The 18041-nt window shown below is 43.9% G+C and overlaps 1 protein-coding gene across 4 annotated transcripts in view; it reads right to left on the minus strand.

Annotated features, from left to right (window-relative positions):
• Positions 1-3430, minus strand: part of als2b (alsin Rho guanine nucleotide exchange factor ALS2 b) — a 103047-nt gene extending 99617 nt beyond the window's left edge. For all 4 annotated transcript variants that reach the window (XM_080198737.1, XM_080198735.1, XM_080198736.1 and 1 more), the window contains exon 1: positions 3323-3430. The gene's annotated coding sequence lies outside the window, so the exon portion shown is untranslated. The remainder of the gene's footprint in view (positions 1-3322) is intronic.
• Between the last annotated feature and the right edge of the window lie 14611 nt (positions 3431-18041).

The raw sequence follows: 18041 nt of genomic DNA on the forward strand, positions 1-18041 counted from the left end.
CCCAGCTTGGGTCATTGTGTGGAGTTTGCACTTTCTCCCCATGTCTGCGTGGTTTTCTTCCAGGCGCTCCGGTTTCCTCCCACAGTCCGAGAGATGTGCAGGTTAGGTGCTAAATTCTTTCTGTATATCCAAATAGGTGCCGGAGTGTGGCGACTAGGGGATGTTCACAGTGACTTCATTGCAGCATTAATATTAGCTGACTTGTGGTGAATACACAAACTTAAACTTCCAGTGAATACAGGCCCAGTTGAACCAATCTCTCCTCATCAGAATTAGAAGATTTCAAAATTTCCAGTCAACACCAAACTTGGGTGTAAGCAGAATACTGCATGGAAATCTGGAATAAAAACAGAAATGCTGGAAATACTCAGCAGGTCTAGCAGCTTCTGTGGAGAGAGTCTGTTTTTAGGCCAGATTAGGGTGGGTAGTTAACACAAAGAAAGGACATGTCAACATGCAAGAGGACAGGAAAAAAATTGCAGCCTGCGCATGTAATGGTAAATTAGTCTTGATACAGCTTAAGTCTGAGGAGGTGGATCTTGGAAGGGTGAAGGAGATTGCCCACTGCTTGGAAAATATGAAGCAAAATAAGATTCTGCAGTAAAAGGATATCGGGTGACTTATACCAATCATTGTATGGCACACTCCATGACAAAAAGTCAAATACAGAAATACAAACCATACACAGCCTTCATTCTAACATGGACAAAAATACAAAGCAGCGAAGCCATGTTAAACTTGTTCATAACTTTGCAAACAGCACAATCAAGAGCATTATGAACACTACAAAATAGATATGTGACGGCATAGAATTAATTTGTAATGGTGACGAAGAACCAGAATAACTCTGAGGAAAGGCAAAAGAGACAAGGACCCATGTCTCTGTAGAGGAGAAGGCGGTGCGGTGACCAGATAGAAGTCTTCAAGATAATACCCTCACCCGAGAGGGTAGAACAGGGCAATATTAACACTTACCTCCAGCAGTACTGTACCCAAGTATTATACAATGTCGGACCCATCCCCACCAATACTGTACCCCAGTGTTATACAGTGACAGACCCATCCCCAACCAGTACTGTACCCCAGTGTTATACAGTGACAGACCCATCCCCAACCAGTACTGTACCCCAGTGTTATACAGTGACAGGCCCATCCCCACCAGTACTGTACCCCAGTGTTATACAGTGACAGGCCCATCCCCACCAGTACTGTACCCCAGTGTTATACAGTGACAGACCCCTCCCCAACCAGTACTGTATCCCAGCGTTATACAGTGACAGACCCATCCCCACCAGTACTGTACCCAGTGTTATACAGTGACAGACCCATCCCCACCAGTACTGTACCCCAGTGTTATACAGTAACAGACCCATCCCCACCAGTACTGTACCCCAGTGTTATACAGTGCCAGACCCATCCCCACCAGTACTGTACCCCAGTGTTATACAGTGCCAGACCTGTCCCCACCCCAGTACTGTACCTCAGTGTTATACAATGACAGACCCTCCCCACCAGTACTGTACCCCAGTGTTATACAGTGACAGACCCGTCCCCACTCGTGCTGTACCCAGTGTTATAGAGCAACAGACCCAGCCTCACCAGTACTGTACCCCAGTGTTATACACTGACAGACCCATCCCCACCAGTACTGTGCACCAGTGTTATACACTGACAGACCCATCCACACCAGTACTTTATCCCAGTGTTATACACCGACAAATCCATCCCCACTTGTACTGTACCCCAGTATTATACAGTGACAGACCTGTCCCCACCAGTACTGTACCCCAGTGTTATACAGTGACAGACCCATCCCCACCAGTACTGTACCCCAGTGTTATACAGTGACAGACCCATCTCCACCAGTACTATACCTTAGTGTGACACACTGACAGACCATCCCCACCAGTACTTTATCCCAGTGTTATACAGTGACATACCCATCCCCACCGGTACTGTATTATACACTGACAGACCCGTCCCCAGCAACACTGTACCCAGTGTTACAGTGACAGACCCGTCCCCACCAGCGCAGTACCCCAGTGTTACACAGTGACAGACCCATCCCCACCAGTACTGTACCCTAGTGTTATACAACGACAGACCCAGCCCCACAAGTACTGTACCCCAGTGTTATACAGTGATAGACTGGTTCCCACCAGTACTGCACCCCAGTATTATACAGTGACAGACACGTCTCCACCAGTACTGTACCCCAGAGTTATACAGTGACAGACCCATCCCCACCAGTACTGTACCCCAGTGTTATACAGCGACAGACCCATCCCCACCAGTACTGTACCCCAGTGTTATAGTGACAGACCCATCCCCACCAGTACTGTACCCCAGTATTATACAGCGACAGACCCATCCCCACCAGTACTGTACCCCAGTATTATACAGCGACAGACCCATCCCCACCAGTACTGTACCCTAGTGTTATACAGCAACAGACCCATCCCCACCAGTACTGTACCCCAGTATTATACAGCGACACACCCATCCACACCAGTACTGTACCCCAGTATTATACAGCGACAGACCCATCCCCACCAGTACTGTACCCCAGTATTATACAGCAACAGACCCGTCCCCACCAGTGCTGTACCCCAGTATTATACAGCAACAGACCCATCCCCACCAGTACTGTACCCCAGCATTATACAGCGACAGACCCATCCCCACCAGTGCTGTACCCCAGTATTATACAGCAACAGACCCGTCCCCACCAGTGCTGTACCCCAGTATTATACAGCAACAGATCCGTCCCCACCAGTGCTGTACCCCAGTATTATACAGCAACAGACCCATCCCCACCAGTGCTGTACCCCAGTGTTATACAGCGACAGACCCATCCCCACCAGTGCTGTACCCCAGTATTATACAGCAACAGACCCATCCACACCAGTGCTGTACCCCAGTATTATACAGCGACACACCCATCCACACCAGTGCTGTACCCCGTATTATACAGCAACAGACCCATCCCCACCAGTGCTGTACCCAGTGTTATACAGCAACAGACCCATCCCCACCAGTGCTGTACCCCAGTGTTATACAGCGACACACCCATCCACACCAGTGCTGTACCCCGTATTATACAGCAACAGACCCATCCCCACCAGTGCTGTACCCAGTGTTATACAGCAACAGACCCATCCCCACCAGTGCTGTACCCCAGTATTATACACTGACAGACCTATCCCCACCAGCGCTGTACCCCAATGTTATACAGTGAGATGGGACAGTGTGAGTATGTCTCTGGGGTGCAATGCTGGGGGAGTTTCTCTGGAGGAGTCTCTCTCTCTCTCTGGGGCCTCACCTGCCGCTCTCCCATGCTCGATCCTCGGTCTGTCCCCGGGATTCCCCGCTGCAGGGTCTGCTCGATCCTCCACCAGAGGCCGGCACGGCCTAAACTGCAGCCGAAAGAGGCCAGAACACACGGGGCAGCACAGTAAGCGCGTTTCGAAATGGGGAGGCAGAGACAGGGAGAGACACATGCTGTAGGGTGGCTGCATGGTGCAAACCTGCTGCCGTGTCTGTGTTCCTCTTTTTACACTGTATTCCTGGAATTGCATTATGTTCCTCTCTTTAAATTGTGTTCCCTGTTTAATGCGGTTCCTGGATTACACAGTATTCCCATTGAGTTTCCATTTTTACACTGTTCTCTTTGTTTAAAATCTGTTCCTGGATCACACTGTTTTCCTGGAATTACACTGTGTTCCTCTATCTATGTTGTGTTCCTGAAATTAAATTATGTACCTGTGTTTACACTGCGTTCCCCTTTTAAGTTCATGTTTATTTATTAGTCACAAGTAGGGTTACATTAACACTACAATGAAGCTACTGTGAAAATCCCCAAATCACCGCACTCCGGTGCCTGTTCAGGCATAGCCAATGCACCTAGCCTTTTGGTGCATTTCAGTCTTTCGGATTGTGGGAGGAAACAGGGGTACACAGAGGTAACTCACGCAGATGTGGGGAGAATGTGCAGACTCTGCGCGGACAGTGACCCAAGCCGGGAATTGAACCCAGGTCCCTGGTGCTGAAGGCAGTAGTGCTAACCACTATGCCACTTTTGCATTGTGTTCCTGGTTTAATTGGGTTCGTGGATTACATTGTCTTCCCCTTTTTACATTGTGTTCCTGGTTTGAATTGTAAACATAGAAACGAGAAGCAGGCTGTTCGAGCCTGCTCTGCCATTCATTTTGATCATGGCCGATCATCAAATTCAATATCCTGGTTTCCCCTTATAACCCTTGATTCCTTTAACCCCAAGAGCTATATCTAATTTCTTCTTGAAATCACACAACATTTTGGCCTCAACTATATTCAGTGGTAGTGAATTCCTCACATTCACCACCCTCTGGATGGAGAAATTTCTCCTCACCTCAGTCCTAAAAGGTTCACCCCTCATCCTCAAACTATGACCTCTAGTTTTGGACTCCCCACCATTGGAAATATTCTTTCTGAATCTATCCTGTCTAACATTGTTAGAATTTTATCAGTTTTTACAAAGTCCCCTTTCACTCTTCTAACTCCAGTGAATATAATCCTAACTGACTTAGTCTCTCCTCATATGACAGACCTGCCATCTGAGTAATCAGCCTGGTAAACCTTTGCTGCACTCCCTCTATAGCAAGGATATTCTTCCTCTGATAAGGACACCAAAATTGCACATTCCCAGCTTGAGTCACTGTCCGTGCAGAGTCTGCACATTCTTCCCATGTCTGAGTGGGTTTCCTCCGGGTGCCCTGGTTTCCTCCCACAGTCCAAAGGTGTTTGCGCTAGATGGATTGGCCATGCTAAATTGCCCCTTATTGTCAGGGGACTAGCTAGGATAAATCCATGGGGTTATGGAGAAAGGGCCTGAGTAGGATTGTGGTCAGTGCAGACTTGATGGGCTGAATGGACTATTTCTGCACAATAGGGATTCTACGATTCTATCATTCAATATTCAACGTGTGGTCTCACCAACACCCTATATAATTGCAGTAAAATATCCCTATTCTGTACTCAAATCCTCACGCTGTGAAGGCCAACACACCATTTGTCTTCTTTACTTCCAGTGTACCTAAGTGCTTATTTTCAGCACTTAGGTACACTGATCCACAGACTGATGCATGAGGACTCCAAGGTCTCGTTGAGTATCCACCTCTCTCAATTTACACCCATTCAAGTAATAATCTGTCTTCCTATTATTGTTTATAATTATTGCATGTAATTGTAGTCCCTGGATTACATTGTGTTCCTGTGTCTATATCAAGTTCCTGTGTTCCTGACAGTGAGGGAATCCAAAATTAGGGGTCACAGTTTGAAGATGAGGGGAAAATCTTTTTGGACTGAGGTGAGGAGAAATTTCTTTACCCAGAGAGTGCTGTATCTCTGGAATTCACTAGTACAGAAATAGCTGGGGCCAAAACGTTGTGTGATTTCAAGAAGAAATTAGATACTGCTCTTGAGAATATTGGAAGGAAGACGGGATCAGGATATTGAATTTGATGATCAGCCATGATCATAATGAATGGCAGAGCAGGCTTGAAGGGCCAAATGGCCTTCTCCTACTTCAAGTTTCTATGTTTACATCTCTATGTTTGCCTGTGTTTACATTGTGTTCCGGGATTACATTGCGTTTCTGGAGTACATTCTGTTCCTGGATTGCATTGTGCTCCTGGAGTACATTCTGTTCCTGGATTATATTGTGTACCTGTGTTTACACTGCATTCCCCTTTAGTAGGAGGCTGCTGTGGGAGGCAAGGGAGGAAACTGAGGGGCTCTGACCCAAATTTTTAATTCCCCCCTGGCCACCGAAGAGGTGCCAGAGGATTGGAGGACAGCTAATGTAGTCCCACTATTTAAGAAAGTTGTAGAGACAAGCCAGAGAATTGCAGACCAGCGAGTCTCACATCTGTGGTTGGGAAACTACTGGAGAAGATTCTGAAGGGGAAAATCTATCTCCATTTGGAAGGGGAAAATCTATCTCCATTTGGAAGGGCAATATTTGATCAGAGATAGTCAACCTGGTTTTGTCAATGGAACACCACACCTAGCAAATTTGATTGAATTTTTTGAGCGTGTAACCAAGTATGTGAATGAGGATAATGCAGTTGATGTAGTTAACATGAACTTCAGCAAAGCCTTTGACAAAGTCCTACATGGAGACTTATTAAAAAGGCTGATGCACATGGGATACAGGGTGATCTGACAAGGTGGATACATAATTGGACTTGATGGGCCAAAGGGCCTCTTCTGCACAGTAGTATTCTGCAGAGGGTTGTGACAGATGGCTGCTTTGGTGATTAGAGGTCAGTGACCAGTAGTGCACCACAGAGATCTGTACTGGGCCGCGTATTGTTCGTCATTTATATAAATGACATAGATGACTATGAGGGGGGGTAGGATCATATGTTTGCCAATGATACAAAGATTGGCCAGGTGGTTAACAGTGAGATTGAGTGTCTTGGGTTACAGGAAGATATAGATGAGATTGTCAAATGGGCAGATAAGTGGCAGATGGAATTTAACCCTGAAAAGTGTGAGGTGATTCACTTTGGAAGGAGTAATTTGATAAGGAAGTATACCATGAAAGGTCTGACACTGGGACATTCCAAAGACCAGAGGGAACTTGGTGTGTTTGTCCACAGATCACTGAAAGCGGAAGGGCATTTTAGTAGGATGGTGAAAAACGCATATGGGACATTTGCCTTTAGCAATCGGGTTATAGATTACAAAAGCAGGGAGGTCATGATGGAGTTGTATAGAACTTTGGTGAAGCCACAGCTGGAGTACTGTGTGCAGTTCTGGTCGCCATATTATAGGAAGGATGTGATTACACTGGTAGGGATGCAGAGGAGATTCACAAGGATGCTGCCTGGGATGGGACATTTAAGTTATAAAGAGTGATTGGATAGGCTTGGGTTGTTTTATCTGGAGCAGAGAAGTCTGAGGGGCGACCTGATCAAGGTGTTCAAGATTATGAGGGACATGGACATGATAGATAGGGAGCAGCTGTTCCCCTTAGTTGAAGGGTCAGTTATGGGGGGACACAAGCTCAAAGTGAGGGGTGGGAAGTTTAGAGGGGATTTGACAAAAATCTTTTTTTATCCAGAGGGTGTGAGGGTCTGGAATGCACTGCCTGGGAGGGTGGTGGAGGCGAGATGCCTCACATCCTTTCAAAAGTACCTGGATGAGTACTTGGCATGCCATAACATTCAAGGCTATGAGCCAAGCGCTGGCAAGTGTGATTAGGTGGGTTGGTCAGGGCCTTTCATGTGTCAGTGCAGACTTCTCTGAATTGTGTTCCTGTGTTTTTATTCTTGATTTGATTTTGATTTGATTTATTATTGTCAAATGTATTAGTATACAGTGAAAAATATTGTTTCTTGCGTGTTATGTAGGCAAAGCATAACATTCACAGAGAAGGAAAGGAGAGGGTGCAGAATGTAGTGTTACAGTCATAGCTAGGGTGTAGAGAAAGATCAACTTAATGCAAGAAAAGTCCATTTAAAAGTCTGACAGTTCTGTTCCTGGATTACATTGTCTACCTGTATTCATATTGGGTTCCTCTTTTTACATTGGGTTTCTGGTTTGCACTGTGTTCCTGGAATTAAATTGTCTACCAGTATTTACACTGTGTTCCTCTTTGTACAATATATTCCAGGAACTACATTGTCTTCCTTATATGTTGAGTCCTTGGATTACCATATAATCCTGGATTACGTTGTGGTTGTGTATTGGAGAAATGGCGCTAGGAAGAATGGAGGGTTAAAAATAACAAAGCTTTCCATACAGGTTTGTGTTCACTTATATGGATGATCCTTCACCGTAGCAATTTCCCTGGTGAACATCACTTCCGGGAAATAGATGGATATATTAACAAAGAGTGCTTAGAGCTGGTGGCAACTATGCACAAGTCCCTTGTGGCTGCAATAATAACCTGCATTAGCCCAGGCTGTTGGTAACCCTCACACAGGCTCACACTTACTAAAGACATCAGCATACATATTTTTAAGTTTTAAAGTTTATTTATTAGTGTCACAAGCAGGCTTATATTAACACTGCAATGAAGTTATCCTGAAAATCCCCTGGTCGTCACACTCTGGCGCCTGTTCAAGTACACTGAGGGAGAATTTAGCACGGCCAATGCATCTAAGCAGCATGTCTTTCAGACTGTGGGAAGAAACTGGAGCACCCAAAGGAAACCCAGGCAGACATGGGGAGAACATGCAAACTCCACGCAGATAGTGACACAAACTGGGAACTGAACCCGGGTCCCTGGAGTTGTGAGGCAGCAGTGTATACATATTCAAATAGGTAGATGCTTAGTGTACCCAATATAACACTTTTCCTGCTTTAAGTTCAATTCCCCTTTCAGGAAAGAAACATAATGAAATTCATTTCTCAACTATATGTCAGTCTTTGAGGAGATTTGCGACTTGGCTGTGATCTGCGCAGTACCACTGGTGATTCCGAAGACACTAGCTGCTTTGCCGAGGCAGCGGAAAGTGTAGATAGAGTCAATGGATAGAAGGCCAGTTTGCGTGATGGACAGGGCTCCATTCACAGTCCTTTGTAGATCCTTCTGGTCTTGGGCAGAGCAGGAGCCATACCAAGCTGTGATCCAACCAGAAAGAATGTTTTCTATGGTGCATCTGTAAACATTGTGGGTGCAGGACTAGGTTGAGTTTTTGTGAATGAATCTCTCTCCATTCCCTCCTGCAGTCAAGTCCTCTGTATGCCCCAGTACATTAGGAACCATTTCCCGTTGAGTTTCCACAATAACATTTGCTTCTGCCATGCGGTCTGGCAACTCGTTGTCTCAGAGGTGTGGTGCAAAAGAAAATGATCCTGGTGTCTGCAAATGACTCTTCCATTGATCAGTTTTGATCAATCATTTTGATTGAGAAGGTTCATTCCAGACAGCCAACATTGGTTACTGCCAAAGTTCCTTAGTTGCGAAGTTGAGACTGTGAAGTTGGAATTTGATGTTGATAAAGATGTAAAAAATTGTAAAAACGCTCGAGGAAAAAAAACATTGCAGTGTCCCTTTAAAAGCTGATGTTTTATCTTGGAGGGTTAGGATGCAAAGTACATCCAGACCAGACCGAAACATTTGTATCAAAAAGTCAGGCAGTAGTCTTGACAAGATAACCTGTTGGTTAAAATTTTGCCCAATCAATTTAAAGCAGGCACTTAGCTGCCAGGAATCTATCAAATTTGAATTTGATGGTGTTGACGACATCAAACCAACCCTATTGTAGAAAAATTGATAGGTCATCACAGGTATTAGGGAGAGTGCAGGGGTGAAAAACAAGAGAGTAAAGAAGAAATGCCACCTCTCAACACTCAAAAGGAATAGAGCAGCTCTTACCTCTGCCAGTTTCAGATATTCTAAATCATATACGTATCATCTAACTAGTGAAAGATACCAAATCAGAAAGAACTTACAGACAGAGGAATCAACAGAAGAACTCTGAAAGTTTCCGAAAGCCACAAAACTTAGTTGTATTTTTTGTGAGAGTGACTGAATTCTATTTTTTTTGGTTGATGAGTGAGCATTGTATTTATTCGAAAAGCAATCCAGTAGAAGCTTATTTTATTCAGTATGTTACTTGTTTAGCTAAAGTTCCTGATTAATTAAATAAATAAATTGTTAAGCATTCATTTTAAAGTGAGTGTGGGGTATTTCTGTCAGTTACCCATTAAATATTACTGAAGTACTGTTCACACCTTCCCACACACTTTTAACAGATTACGAGGTGAGGGATTCCTCTGAGAGATTGCATGGATCATATAAGAATATAAGAACATAAGAACTAGGAGCAGGAATAGCCATCTGGCCCCTCGAGTCTGCTCTGCCATTCAATAAGATCATGGCTGATCTTTTTGTGGACTCAGTTTTGGGGGATCACATCTCAAAAGGGGGACAACCTGCACATTGTAATATCTTACATAGACACAATCACTCAGGTTGCAATGTATCTCCTTACCATGCTAGCCATGCCTCTCCTTTTGCTTTTCCTATTTCCCACACTCATTTTGATATCTAGAAGCATGTGAACCAGGTGAAATTTTAGCTTTCTACCCATCATCGTTTCAGCTGGTCAGAGTTCTGTTTGTGGTGTGATATGAAACTGGAAGAACCATGAGAGATTCGCTCCTAGGTGCCCGTCTTCAGTCCTTCTTTCAGTGTCTGCATAGTTCGCTTGGCTAAACCATTTGAAGCTGGTAGCAAAGTAGCAGTCCGCATGTGGTGTATTACATTTCTTTGCATGAACTTTTGGAACAAATCACTTGTACTGTTATCAGAGGCAGGTAAACAATGAGTTGGAAAAACATGATACAGCTTCTCTATTGTAATGGGAACTATAATGTTGCTCATGATGTGTATTTCTAACCACTTAGAATGCACATCCATGGTGACTAGAAACATTACTTGAGAAAGAATATACTGGCTGGAGGGGGTGCAGAAGAGGTTCACTAGGTTGATTCTAGAGTTGAGAGAGTTGGCTTATGAGGAGAGGCTGAGTAGATTGGGTCTATGCTCATTCGAATTCAGAAGAATGAGGGGCAACCTTATAGAAACATATAAGATTATGAAGGGAATAGATAAGATAGAAGCAGGGAGGTTGTTTCTGCTGGTGGGTGAAACTAGAACTAGGAGACAAGGCCTCAAAATAAAGAGGAGCAGGTTTAGGACTGAGTTGAGGGGAATCTTCTTCACCCAAAAGGGTTGTGAATCTGTGGAATTCCCTGCCTAGTGAAGCAGTTGAGGCTACCTCACTGAATGTTTTTAAGGCAAGAATAGATATATTTTTGAACAGTAAAGGAATTAAGGGTTATGGTGAGTGGGCAGGTAAGTTGGAGCTGAGTCCACAAAAAGATCAGCTATGATCTTATTGACTGGCAGAATAGGCTTGAGGGGCCAGATGGCCTACTCTGGCTCCTGGTTCTTATCTTCTTGTATGATCCATGCAAGGCCCTGTAAAGTCTACTTGAAGTTGTGACCACAGACGATGGCCATTCCCATGGACGTCATGGTGCTGATGTGCCATCTTCTTGTTGATCTGACACACAGAACAGGAGTTCATCTTGCTCCCCAAGTCCTAATCCACATTAGGTCACCAAACATATGACCTAGCTAAGCTTTTCATTTGGGAGGCATTTGGGTGAGTCTCGCGATCTTCATCCAAGACTAGTGAACGACCAGGGGGTGGGATGGCCACACTGGACCTCCAAAAGATACAACCGTCCTGCAAACACAACTCATCTTTCTACTTTGCATATTATGTCAATTCATCATATCCCATAACTGTAGACCAATCCTGCATAAGGAATCTCTTCACCTGGGAAAACACAGTGTCCTCGACGGTCCACTGCTTAGTCTGTCTGGCGTTCACAGGAGAATTAGAAAGCCTCTCATGCAAGAAAATTGTCACTGGAGGAAATATTGCCTTGGTGGCCATGTCTGGTCAGGCAAGATGAGTCTGTGTTTGTATTGTCCTTTCCTGCCCTGTATGCAATGTTATTGGTAAGCTGACAGTGTGTGAGCCCAAATTCTGTATTCCTGCCAAGGGCATGGGGAGAAATGCACCCGGCTTCACCCAAAGAACTCATCGATGGATTGTGGTCGGTGCATATGGCAAATGAATGACCAAAAAGATATTGATGAAACCATCCAACAGCAAAGATGATGCCTGGACCTTCCTTGTAATATACCTTCTCAGCTGTTGTCAGCATGCATGAAGCAAAACCAATGGCTTATTTCTGACCCGTGCTTCATTAGATGAGAGAATGCTGCCCCAACACTGTAGGGCAAAGCATCGCATGATAGAATGATTTCTCTGCGTTGATCGAAGTGAACTAATTGACTGTAGCAACAGTTTCACATCCTTGAAAGCTTTCTTTTATACTGCTTCCCAGTTCCAATGACTCCCTTTGTGGAAAAGTAGATACAATTGCGCCAACACTGTTGAAATGTCTGGCAGAAACTTCCCTTTACCAAACTTGTCAACTAGGCATTATTCGAGCTTCCAAGTTTTTAAGTGTCTCGATCACCAACAACCGGCCCTGCTCCCTCCGTGCCGACACTAGAGTTAAGAAAATCCACCGGTGCCTCAAATTTCTCAGAAGACTAAGGAAATTTGGCATGTCCGCTACAACTCTAACCAACTTTTACAGATGCACCATAGAAAGAATTCTTTCTGCTTATATCACATCTTGGTATGGCTCCTGCTCTGCCCAAGACCACAAGAAACTAAAAAGGTTGTGAATGTAACCCAGTCCATCACGCAAACCAGCCTCCCATCCATTGACTCTGTCTACATTTCCTACTGTCTCGGTAAGCAGACAGCATAATTAAGGACCCCACGCACCCCGGACATTCTCTCTTCCACCTTCTTCCGTTGGGATAAGTCTGAGGTCACATACCAACCGACTCAAGAACAGTTTCTTCCCTGCTGCTGTCAGATTTTTGAATGGACCTACCTTGCATTAAATTGATCTCTCTCTACACCCTACGTATGGCTGTAACACTACATTCTGCACTCTCTCCTTTCCTTCTTGATGAACGGTATGTTTTGTCTGTGTAGTACACAAGAAACAATACTTTTCACTGTATGCTAATACATGTGACAATAATAAATCAAATCAAATCATTTCCTCCAGTGACAATTTTCTTGTTTGAGAGACTTTTAAATTCTCCTGTGAATGCCAAACAGATTGAGCAGTGGATAGACCGGAACCTTGTTCTGTCCTAGGTGAGGAGATTCCTTATGCAGGTGGCAAACAGCTGACGCAGGCTTTTTTTCAAGTTGAATCGCTCTGCCCAGCCTTAGACTTGCTCTTAGCAATCCTGAATTTTTTAATCAACTGCGCATTTTTGTTGCAATGGTGATAGTGTCCATGAATTTGCAATGATTCGCAGAGTCTCCACCCCCCAAACCAAAAACATTCCACTGCTTTTCTCCTTTTGTTTGCTGCCTCTTTTCCCACTTGATGCCCTGCATCCCCCTTTGAATAAAAGAAAAATAAAGTCATTATAATCCCAGGTGACTCTTTGAGTGGGAGAGCTGACTGGTGGTGATTTATTCTGAGGGTCACCACACTTCAGGTGAAGGACAAGGTTAAGAAGGCAGAACTTACTGAATAATCTCAGTTGGTATGGGAATTGAACCTGTGCTGTTAGTGTTACTCTGCATCATGAACCAGCTGTCCAGGCAACTGAACCAAACCGATCCCAGACCTTTTGAATATCTTTTGCATTGTTTACAGCCATTTGCATTCCCTGAGACATTTGCTTTTTGAAAGTCAGTGTGGCTTCTCCCAACACGGCGATGTAGTATGCTGTCTTTATTAATGCCACAGACTAATCTCATGCCCTCTAACACTGCCCCAAACTCACAATATTCAGAGAGTTGTCTCAATTCAGCCAAAAAAGTTAGCTACACATTTCCTGCCTGACGAAAATTACTATGGAACTTGAACTACCTGAGGGCTTAGGATTGTGGTGATTCTGAACGAGTGCAACTCGGACAAGTCGGCAAATGGAATGTCCCCTGGTATCCCTGATGTTGTTAAATTCCTCACTAGCTTGTAAGCCTTTGCCCCACATGCATTCAGGAGAAGCTTAGCCTCATCTGCAATTCCATTCACCAAAAAAAAAATTCCAACTATTGCAAAGCTGGTTAGAATAATTGTAGATTGGTGCTTGTAAAATTGTATAATACTTGGGGGAAAGCATTGCATGGCCCCTTTAAAAGGTGGTGCTTTTTCTGTGTTGTAGAGCTGAACTTGTCCATGCAGCCCTTTTATTTAACCCCTAAGCTAGTCCCAGTTGCCTGCATTTGGCCCAAATCCCTCTATACCCATCTTACCTCAATGACTCCATGATTCTGAGGGGGCTTGACAGGGTAGATGCTGGGAGGATGTTTCCTCTCATGTGGGAATTTACAACCATGGGCAAAGTTTAAAACTGAAGGGCCTCCTGTTTGAGATGGAGAGGTGGAGGAATTCCTTCTCTCAGGGTCATTAGTCTTTGGAATTCTCTTCCCAAGGGAGCGAATTAACTACGTATATTAAAGGCTGAGTTAGACAGATTTCTGATTGACAAGGAAGTTAATGATTATGGTGCTTAGGTCACAGTCAGATCTGCTATAGTTGATAGTTGATTAGGCCCTTTGGCCCATCTTATCCACACCATCCCTTTTTTTAACCACTAAGCTAGTCCCAATTGCCTGCGTTTGGCCCATATCCATCTTACCCATGTAACTATCTAAATGCTTTTTAAAAGACAAAATTGTACCCGCTTCTATTACTACCTCTGGCAGCTTGTTCTACATACTCACCACCCTCTGTGTGAAAAATCGCCCCTCTGGACCTTTTTGTATCTCTCCCCTCTCACCTTAAATCTATGCCCTCTAGTTTTAGACTCACCTACCTTTGGGAAAAAATATTGACTAGCTGATCTATGCTCCTCGATATTTTATAAACCTCTATAAGATCACCCCTCAGCCTCCTACACTCCAGAGAAAAAAGTTCCAGTCTATCCAGCCTCTCCTTATAACTGAAACCATCAAGTCTCGGTAGCATCCTAGTAAATCTCTTTTGCACTCTTTCTAGTTTAATAATATCCTTTCTATAATAGGGTGACCAGCACTGCACACAGTATTCCAAGTGTGGCCTTACCAATGTCTTGTACAACTTCAACAAGACGTCCCGACTCTTGTATTCAATGCTCTGACCAACGAAACCAAACACGCTAAATGCCTTCTTCACCACTCTGTCCACCTGTGGCTCCACTTTCAAGGAGCTATGAACCTGTACCCCGAAATCTCTTTGCTCTGTAACTCTCCCCAACGCCCTACCATTAACTGACTAGTCCTGCCCTAGTTTAATTTACCAAAATGCATCATCTTGCATTTATTTAAATTAAACTCCATCTGCCATTCGTCAGCCCACTGGCCCAATTGATCAAGATCCCACTGCAATCCAAGATAACCTTCTTCACTGTCCACTATGCCATCAATCTTGGTGTCATCTGCAAACTTACTGACTATGTCTCCTATATTCTCATCCTAATCATTAATATCAATGACAAATAACAGTGGACCCAGCACTAATCCCTGAGGCACACCGCTGGTCACAGGCCTCCAGTTTGAAAAACAGCCCTCTACAACCACCCTCTGGCTTATGTTATCAAGCCAATGTTGTATCCATTTAGCTACCTTACCCTAGATCCTGTGAGATTTAACCTTATGCAATAACCGATCATGAGGTATCTTACCAAAGGCCTTGCTAAAGTCTGTGTAGACAATATCAACTGCACTGCCCTCATCTACCTGCTTAGTTATTCCTTCAAAAAACACAGTTGAAATTGTGAGACATGATTTTCCACTCACAAAGCCATGTTGACTGTCCCTAATCAGTCCTTGCGTCTCTAAATGGATCGGCTGAGTGTTGGGTGGTAGGGGCGTAGTCAGAGTGTGGGGGAGTGCTTGGCAGGTCCATTTAACTGAGTAACCATTCTGCTAAGGGAGGAAGAACCATCCTCAGTCTCCAAATTAAATCAGAGTATGGGATGGTTCACACAACAGGACAATTGCCCCTCAGAAGTTTAAAGTTTCCAGGCAATTTCTATGCTGTCCTTGCAATGAGGACTTCTCACGTGGGTGGGTTCCCCAGTACATCTTCTGGGATCCCTCCAAGCTATAACCCCACAAGGAATGGAAAAACCCCACAGGGAATGGGTTTCATGTCTTGTTCACTAATATCCTTTAGAGAAGGAAATTTGCTGTCCTTACTATTGTGAGTCAGGTTAGAAACTCCAAAGTGTTTTATGAAGCCCGCCTGAATCATAAGTTTTGCATCTTGTATTTGGCTAGGATAAGCATGGTCTGTTCCACTTCAGGTATGTTTCAAACGATCCACTAGGGAGCTTTTATCAAACAACATTTATTCAACAATATAGTTAACATGTATAGTAGGAAAATTAGGAAGAACTTTTATTAATTACAAACAAGAAACAAAACCATTATAATCTGTAACTCTTAATGAATATCTCTAATGCGTTCCAATTAAAACCAAAATCCAACAAACAAAACCTTTATCACTGCACAGTTAAAGCTCACATGATACTGGAATGTAGTTCCTTGCGTTGAATGTTGATTTCAAATGATCTTGAAAACTCAGAGCAGCTTGTAGTCATCAGCTTTCCAAAACACCAAAAACACAGATTCTTTACTGCAGGCTGACAATAAGCTGTGCTTTCAGCCAACTGGTAAAACTTCCAAAATAAAAACAGAGACTTCTTTCAGCTATGCTTCTAACTCTGCAGCCAAAATGAAATTAAAACCAACCCTTGTCACCTGAGCTCCACACAGTTTCCTTTCTCCTTCACCAATGACATCACCTAAGACTGTGAGCTGCAGAGATCATGATTAAATAAAAACATCTCTTACAGGAACATTAACATCACATTATCTGCTCTGGTCTACATGTGACTCCATACCCACGGCAATGTGGTTAATTCTTAACAGCCCTCTGAAATGGCCAAAGAGTGGCTTTTCCAGTGATGCCGATATCCCCACTAAATAGAAAAAAATAAAGTAGCATGCAGACTATATGATAAAGGTGTTATGGTCAATTTATATAAAATGTTGATCAGACCACAATTAAGGTAATGTGTGCAGTTTTAGCCACTCAATTTATAATCGGCAAGAAAGTCATGGAAAATATAACCTGTAGATTAATTTGGACAATATCGTGTTGGAACACTATAGTTATGAGGAGACTTGAGCTACTTTTTAAAAATTTGTTCATGGGATATGATATCAAGGTCTTTACCAATCCAGAGTTAGAGAAGATGTTGGTGAGAAGCCTTCCTAAACTACTTCAGTCCATGCAATGAAGATGATCCCATAATGCTATAGGTCAGACAGGGGCAATTTCTCCTTTAAGCTTCCTTAAGTTGATGACAATCTCCTTCATTTTGTTGACGTTGAGGGAGAGATTATTATTGCCACATCAGTTCACTGGATTTTCTACCTCATTCCTGTACTCTGTCTTGTCATTGTTTGAGATCTGTCCCACTGTGGTGGTGTCATCAGCAAACTTGAAAATCAAATTGGAGGGGAATCTGACCATGCAGTCATAGGGGTATAAGGAGAACACAGCCTTGTGGGGCACCGGTGTTGAGGATGATCGTGGAGGAGATATTGTTGCCTATCCTTACTGATTGTGGTTTGTGAATTGGGAAGTTCATGATCCCGTCGCTGGGGGTGGAGCTAAGCCCCAGGCCATGAAGGTTGAAGATGAGTTTCGTGAAAATAATGGTGTTGTCAATAAATAGGAGCCTGATAAAGGTGTCCTTGTTATCTAGGTGTTTCAGAGTTGCGTGCTGAGCCAAGGAAATTATGTCTGCTGTGGACCTGTTGCAGCGGACCTGTTGCAGTGGTAGGCAAACTGTCGTGGATGCAGGTAGTCTGGGAGGCTGGAATTGTTACATGCCACGACTAACCTCTCGAAACACTTCATAATGATGGACGTCAGAGCCACCAGTTGATAGTCATTAAGGCACACTGCTTGGTTTTTTTTAGGATTCGAGATGATGGTCGTCTTCTTGAAGCAGATAGCGACCTCAGATTATTGAAAAGAAAGGTTGAAGATGTCTTTGTATACATCTTGCCAGCTGATCTATGCAGGATCTGAGTGCTCTTCCGGGTACCCAATCCAGGGCAGTTCCTCTCTGGGGGTTGACCTTCGAGGAATCTGCTCTGACATCTGCAATGGTAACTCCAGATACGTGTTCATCTAGGGCTTCCAAGCTAGAGTGCATGCTCTCACTGAACTCTAGCTCAAAATAGGCGTAGAATGCATTAAACTCATCAGGGAGGGTTGTGTTGTACTGAGTACATCACAGTGCAGTACTGAGGGAGAGCTGCACTGTCAGAGGTGTTGGTTGTTATGTTAAGCTGAGGCCTTATCTCTCATAAAATGAGAAGGAAAAAGGTGAAGGAAAGTGTTAAATTAAAAGCAGATGCGTT

The sequence above is a fragment of the Carcharhinus amblyrhynchos genome, chromosome 11 (genome assembly GCF_965287045.1).
Source record: "Carcharhinus amblyrhynchos chromosome 11, sCarAmb.v2.hapA, whole genome shotgun sequence".
Lineage (NCBI taxonomy): Eukaryota > Metazoa > Chordata > Chondrichthyes > Carcharhiniformes > Carcharhinidae > Carcharhinus > Carcharhinus amblyrhynchos.